Source organism: Euprymna scolopes, chromosome 26 (genome assembly GCF_053919585.1).
Source record: "Euprymna scolopes isolate OS-2025 chromosome 26, ASM5391958v1, whole genome shotgun sequence".
In the NCBI taxonomy this organism is placed as follows: Eukaryota; Metazoa; Mollusca; class Cephalopoda; order Sepiida; family Sepiolidae; genus Euprymna; species Euprymna scolopes.
In genome coordinates, this window is record NC_136507.1 from 91,233,249 (window position 1) to 91,241,284 (window position 8,036).

At 36.2% G+C, this 8,036-nt stretch overlaps 1 pseudogene; it reads right to left on the bottom strand.

Moving 5' to 3' along the window:
* Positions 1-3,704: 3,704 nt before the first annotated feature.
* On the bottom strand, positions 3,705-3,811 carry LOC145248543 (U2 spliceosomal RNA; annotated as a pseudogene).
* Between the last annotated feature and the right edge of the window lie 4,225 nt (positions 3,812-8,036).

Consider the following 8,036-nt stretch of genomic DNA (forward strand, 5'->3'; position numbering starts at 1 on the left):
AAACAAACAATTTTTTTTAATCACTACAGACACTAGTGTTTGGTGTAGGGGGCTACTATTAGGAACACAGGCTACAGGGGTACAAGGTGGGGAGTTGGGCAGCAATATGTTGGTTCACGTTACACCTAAACTTCGGCATGTCAGTACAGTTGGGGAAGCAGGAACCTGACAGGGAGTTCCAAAGTTTAGCGGTTCTGGGGAAGAAACTACTGGAGTAGAAGGCTCTCTTACATCTAGGGATCTCTACTGTGAAGGGGTGGGATTGTACAGCTTATCGGGTTTGTCGAGGGTATTTACGTAGAGGAGGGTACAAGTGCTGGCAGCTCGTCGGAGCATACACCGTTAAAGTACTTGTAGAACATGCAGAGGGATGCTACATTGATGGTCAAGAAATCAGATCAGACGTAGGTAAATGAACTAATTTAAAAACGGCATTTTTACTTAAGGTTAACTAAACCAAAGGAGTTTTATATTACATTATAAGTAAAAAGATTGGAACTAAGTTTAAATGTTAGGATATGAGTCGATGGAGCCGTAGCGGTTAAGCTGATAAAATCCTTATCTTTTTTTCAGAACTGTGGAAGAGAACTCTCGTATTTGAAAGAGCTGTAAACGCCTTTTTTTCAGAATATGATAAGATGGAATCTCACGAGATATTATGTATGTATTCTCGTATGAGCCGAATAATAGAAACGACAAATCAAATTGGTAAACCGTGCAGATGTTCTATTCTGTTCATTTTATTTTATTTACCGTTTTCTCAGGATTTAAGACATAAGGGCGGATGTGGGTATAATGAAAATGTCTGTGGAATGCACTGGATTCGAACTTTGTACAGCCAGGTTTTCAGTGAGTGTACTTAAACGGTTAACAACTGTCATCCATACTTGATATTCTTGAAAAAATATGAGAACAATCGCGTAGACACTGTGACAGATAACACTTTCAGGAATATAGGAGAACTACTGCTACTTGTCATTTACACAACAGAACTTTAGACTTTTTGTGATCAGTTCCCATCCGGATCATCGATGTGGGTTAAAGAATTAGTTTAACATATTTCTACTAATAAATTATTCGAATAAACACGCCTGAAGTAAGACAAGTGCATTTAATCTGTGCGTTTATCGATGAAAATTTTATTTCAACATAAATCGTGACAGACGGACAAACGGACAAAGATTCTCATGGATAGGTGAGACCGCCTCTGAAAAAAAATACTTAAACATATACATTTACGTATATTTTTTATATCGCTTCAAACAAATTTCAAAGTTGATGAAAGACATGGTTTTGAAGTGATTCTCTATATTTGGTATTCAAAACAATGTTTTGTCTGTTGGTTAAGATGTTTAAGCCTGGCACAAAAACGGTGGCATTAAAAATTGTAAAAAGTTATATACACCCATGTATATATATATATGATAAAAAGATAAAGACACACACACACATACACACACATGCACACACACACACACACACACACACATATATATATATATATATATATATATATATATATATATAGGGAACGAGAAAAACGAAAATAAAGTTTCAATCCATGTATGGCACAAAAGTGCAGACTACGAGAGAGAGAAGAGGGTGAGTTATAGTGAGTTTAGACTTTGCGGAGCCAACCCAGACGAAAAACTCACTATTCGCGAGATACTGAGTCCGTAGATAAGAAATACGCGCTCATTATTTGGGGCTGTATTCAAAACATAACGTACAAATAAACCGTATACCAAAGTAAAAATAACTGATGACCCACTCACGTATATATATATATATATATATATATATATATATATATATATATATATATATATATATATATATATATATAAAGAGAGAGAGAGTGAGAGAGAGATAGACAGACAGACATAGATAAATAGATAGATAGATATGTGTTTAAGTGCGTGCGTGTGTGTGCATGTCTTTATTTCTCTCGCTCTCTCTCTCTCTCTTTCTATGTAAATATATTTATATATTAGTATATTTGTGCAGCATTTCTTCTCTTATGCACAAACCGACCATCAATCTGACTGAATATATAGGAAAAGGCACGCTTAAGTGCTTTTGATTATTCTAAACGATTTAAATTGAGTTTTCAATTAATTAACCAAGCGCAATCTTGAATTCATAACGCGCCCGAAGACGACTCATGGAAGTCGAAAACGTTCGCGACTGTGGCAAATTTCTTTTTACACTAGAACAGAATATCCCGCCAAAAAGAAAAAAAAATGAATTGAAAGGAAAACAAACATGCATTATCCCTTTAATACACACACACACACACACACCCACACACATTCATACACACACACACACACACACACACACACACACACATATATATATATGCATGTGTGTGTGCGTGTGTGTGTGTATTTATTTATAGTTATGCATGTGTGTGGCGACTATTTCTTTCTGGACGATAGCAATTCCTACAATATTAGCTTGTTGGTAGGTAAATAGTTCAGCAGTCCATATTATGTGTTTGATACGGGATGCAGATATGAGCAAGATTATCACTGGCATCTGTTTGTATATAGTTTTATTCTATTCTTGTGCCTGGTTTCTGCAATGGAATCCCAGGTGCTTCAACACAACACAAATCTTGGCAACAAAAACCGTACACATATTATATGAAGAGTTCGTAAAATAAAGAACCAATACATTTACATGATTCTGTATCGCAATGATGCATTATATTTTATATTCTCCTCTTTTACAGGACATCATTTCGCAAAAGTAAGAAGATACTTGTGCTTAGTGTTTATTTATTTTAGTCTTAGCGGTAGTTTAAGATCAATAAGTATTTATGAGCTATATAATTAAAATAATCAATTTTTGCATCAGAAATTAGGTTCAAATTATTCCGATGCCTAAAAGGTTCGAAAGAAATTCGCAAATCTGATAGGCCCTGAACTGGCATCTAAGTTTCAGCCTCTGTCCCATCGACGAAATGTTGCATCCCTCTGCCTGTTCTCCAAGTATTTTAATGGTGAATGCTCTGGCGAACTGCAAGCAATTGTGCCCCCACGACGTAAACACCCTCGACAAACCCGACAGGCTGCTAAATCCCACCCCTACACTGTAGAGATCCTTAGATGTAAAAGATCTTTTTACTCCATAAGTTTCTTCCCCAGAACCGCTAGACTTTAGAATTCCATTCCAGGCCCCTGCTTGCCGTCGTCTCGGTTGCATCTGTCAATAAAATGCCCCTGCATAGATAATAGGCATCTTACATACCGATACAATAGAATTACTACCCATCCACACTATAAATTTTGATTTTAGTAGATCTTTTTTATTTTTACTTTGACGAGATTTTTCTTAAATTTCAATTTAAAACAGGGTCGATAGCCATTAGTCGCGTGCTCTCATGTAAGGAATGAATGCGTGAATGTAGGATTGCCATAAAATTCTAAAAGATAAACTAAAATGACCGAAAAATGGGCTGAAATAACTTAAATATAAGAAAAGTAAATGACTTAGAATGACTTTAATGACCTTAAGAATGACTTGAATGCTTAAAAAATAACTGGAATCCTTCAAAAACAACTTGAATGATCTGGCGAATGACTTGAATGGCTTTGATACTGACTGGTTGTAAAATGGGTGATCATTTTACATTAAATTAATACAGAAAAGTAATCCCCCACTTTATATAACAAAAAATATTTTATTTAGGGAATTTGAAACGTTATATTACCTATGTGGCCAAGGAAAAGTTACAAACATAAGTACAGCATGTAGTAAGAACAGATATTACACTTTGATCTTGGCCAAAAGGCCAAGAAAAACTTAAAAAGCTAAGACCAGCATCTATTAACAACAGACCTTTGATCTTAACCAAAAGGGGCAAGCACAAAACTGTTACGGACAGACCGACCGACCGACCGACCGACCGTCGGAGTGACTTATAGAGTCGCTTGCACGGGGCTAACAATACGTGGCAATGAAAACGGGTGTAACTTAATTCTTTTAGTCGGGATTACGTCCCTTGTATTTCGCTTTTTGTACTGATGTTATGAAAAAATAATTGTGAATTATGTAAGGGTAATTGTTGAAGTGTCACCCCTACAGGCTTTGACGATGGATTACTGTTGACGCCATTTTCGGTAACGTTGAGTCTGTGTAAAGATGTAACGAGCATGTTATCCGTGCTTCAAAATGTAAGTACTGTAACAAGAAAAATTAGGTATTTCTCGAAAAAGAAGAAGTTTTGATTTTGAACTGTTTTATTTTTCTTTCACCAGTAAGATACACTCATACAGAATATATGCTCTAAGTATTTCAAATTTAAATGAAAAAACAAAAAACCAAAGCAATCGTTGGATGTTAATTCGGCGAAATTTTTAAACCCTCATCTTCCCCAAAACGGCCACCTCATAACATCGGAACTTCCACATTTACGTGACTGCCGATAACCAAAGGTGAGTAATTTATTTGCTGAGATAAACAACAGATAGACCAAAAATAAGAAAATATTGCCATCTGCAACAGAAACCCACAGGCGGTCGCCATTTCCGATATAAACAAAGACTGAAAGGATTCGATATCGATAAACTAGTTCTCTTTTATCGAATTTGAAATGAACGGTACCAATGTTTACTGACCATCTGTAACATTTAAAATACATATTATGCTTTTAAATTTTTCTTTATACTAATGCATATTACTGGGGTTCATTTCTACAAACCTCACAGACTCTCTCTCTATCTTTCTCTCTCTCTCTCCCTCTCTCTGTATATATACGTGTGTGTGTGTCTGTGTGTGTGTCTGTGTGTGTTTGTGTGTGTGCGTGTGTGTGTGTGTGTGTGTGTGATATGCAGACAGGTATGCAGGTCCACATCTGGACTGAAAAAACTAATAAATTAAACACAATAATATCTAATATTTGTTAACATCTTTCTTTCCTCTGAGGAGAACGATATCAGTCTTTGAAACCCTATGGATTAAGGATTTCTTCATTTCCTTATAAAATAATTTGAACTATTCTGCCGAACAATACATTATAAATTTCTTCGTAAATTTTATTATACAGTCTTGATTACTTTTCCTTATATATATATATATATATATATATATATATATATATATATATATATATATATATATATATATATATATATATATATATATATAAACACATTTATTTTGTCGATTTTCAAAAAAAAATCGGTTCAGGGACTGTACAACACTTGGTTCACTAAAGTCTATCATTGCGGGCAACCTTTCAGGGAATACTTATTGTTTTGTTACGGAAAGAAGGCGGTGTGTGTGTGTGTGTGTGTGTGTGTGTGTGTGTGTGTGTGTGTGTGTGTGTGTGTGTGTGTGTGTGTGTGTGTGTGTGTGCCAGACAGAATATCCATGTCTCTGTACATAAAAGTGTGCATGAGTTTATCTTAATATCTTCGATGCCATAGCTCCCTCTCCCACTCCAATCACGCCCCCACCATATGTGTAAAATATTTTCCGCTCTTGGCGACACATTGGGGAGACCCGCTTGCCACTCTGTCAAGTGGATTACACTCAGCCCGGATGTGTAATTCTGGTCTCGTCCCGGTTCGGCATTCTGAGAATAGCATGAAAGTTGAAAGGGTGCGGGACCTTATCAGCTGGTCGCAGGCACGCTACGGCCAGTGCAACATCGCGCCAGCAAAGACGTGCGCAGAGAACAACGAAAAGAGTCGTGGTTAATGCGGAGTGGAACTTAGTTGCAGCTCCACATTGGCCAATCTCTTATATTTTTAAACCTTTTTTAAGACTAGTTGAATTACACATTGAATTGAATTGAATTGAAGCCAAGGACCACACAAATATGCGGGTTAATGAGATTAAAAGGAAAAATACTGCTGCCACATCTGGGCAGGAGCTGCTAGAAACAACTTATCCTGCACTGACAGAGTACAAAATATACTTCGTGGCTTAGTGGGGGATGCCCTTTTCTCTTCCCTGCAACTTCTCTCCCACAGAAGAGACGTTGCGAGCCTGTCTTTGTTTTATCTTTATTCCCATGACCAGTGCTCGTCTGAGCTCAAATCATTGGTTCCCCTCACCAATCTTTCACGAACACCCGTCTAGCTGAAACCACTCTCAGTAATTTTCCCCGCTCTTTATCTGTGTCTAAATCAAAACGTAGATTCCATGAACAACGCTTCTTTCTTAGATTACACGTCTGTGGAACTCTCATCCGATTTGCATGTTTCCCATCTGACTACAACTTGCATGTCTTCAAGTCCAGCATAAACAAATTCCTGATAAACCGCCCACTTAAGTAATCCAATTTATCAAATCTCCATTACTGCGATAGTATCCCATTGATTAATGTAAACGCAATAATCCTTATCCTAGAGTGGGCTCTGGGTCTTAATAAGTTGTGACTCCCATGTAAAAATAGAAGGATGAACACTATTAGAGTAAAAACGTGGATCAATGGAATGTACTCAGTTTTTGGTTACTTATGAGTCGGTCTATGACTAAAATTTGTTGAGATGCCATATGATGGGTATCTTATAATCAACAAGAGTACGCACTTATCGGGAACACGTTCTCAGCAATCAGTCCGACAGTAAATATTTTGCTCTCGGGATGAGGTATGGTCCTGTTGTGTTTCAGTAGGTCTATCCTACCAAACTTTACATACCCTTTGAGAGGGGGGGTACTTTATTGCTTGTCGCATGAGACTCTCTCTAGCAGAAAATGTCTACGCAGCTGCCCAGTTACTTTTAGTAAGCGACGGCGCGCTAATATCAGTTCTCTGGCTTTTAAAACCCGTATATGACCTTGTGTTTTACCTTCTGCGGGAAAAGGAAATACAATCTTAATTATTGGAACAGCTATACGGTAATCTGTTTCATGAATTAAAACACTTTTCATAGAAGTTCTGCGCGTGGAAAGTTCGGCAGACGATAGACAGATGGAAAAAAGAAAGAAGCGTTTCGTCTGTTATAGTAGAAATATGCAATAGCTTTCTAAATTTGTATAATTATAAAACTCAAATGACCTTGTAACGATGTATGTAACCCACTTTCCGGTTTACACCATCCGGTTGCACACGCGCGCATGACCTGCGCACGGAAATATTAACGTTATTATTTCGAAATTATTATTTAACATGCGAAGGGTAGGGTTTTAAATGACTTAAATGTAATGCAGAAATGAACGATGTAAAAAAAAACAAACAAAAAAACATATATCAAAATTTGAATTTAACTACAATAAGTATTATGGTATCTGTTCAGCGCACATTTACTTATAAGTATGACCAACCACTTATAATTCAGTAACTGTAATTTTTTTCCAAAATAATCAATCATAGTAAACAGAACGACTCATAGAAATTTATCTATATTCTTTTTTTATTTTAATATACTTTCATAGAAATGTTTCTCTTATGTCAAAAAAAAACTATTTTTTTACGTCACAAGTGTCACGTTCATACAGAAATTCCATAGCTAATATAACATACTGATCCAACGGATCACGGGTAGTCTAGTACATTTTTAAAATTTAAACGAAATAAAATCCTTTAACATAATTTTTACACATTAGCATAATCTCTATAATTATATAAATGCAACTGTATTTGTGTGGTTTCGTTCATTATAGACTTCGACACGGCTGAACAGATTTTCTTTAAAATTTACGGAACTTTAGTGTATAAGTCTGGGAGTTATGTGAGTTAAGTTTTTTCTCAGAATACCCCCGATAATTCCCGATAATCGATAACTGAAACCGTTATTTTAATTCATCTATCATCGGTAAAGCCATTTTTCCATGTCGTCGCTTAGCAACAATGATAGAACAACGGGCCGTGAAAATTCAATTGTGGGTAAGTTGATAGCGTGTTTGTTTGTTCTTTTTTTTATTTTGCATGACGTGATCTATAGGTTCAAATTCCGCACGTAAATTTCTTATTTGTTTTTATTTACTGCAAAGAATTGTATAAGACTTGAAAATTCACGCGTGTTTTTTTTTCAAGACGTGGTGCGTAGGTTCAAACCCTGCACGTAAAAGTTTAATGT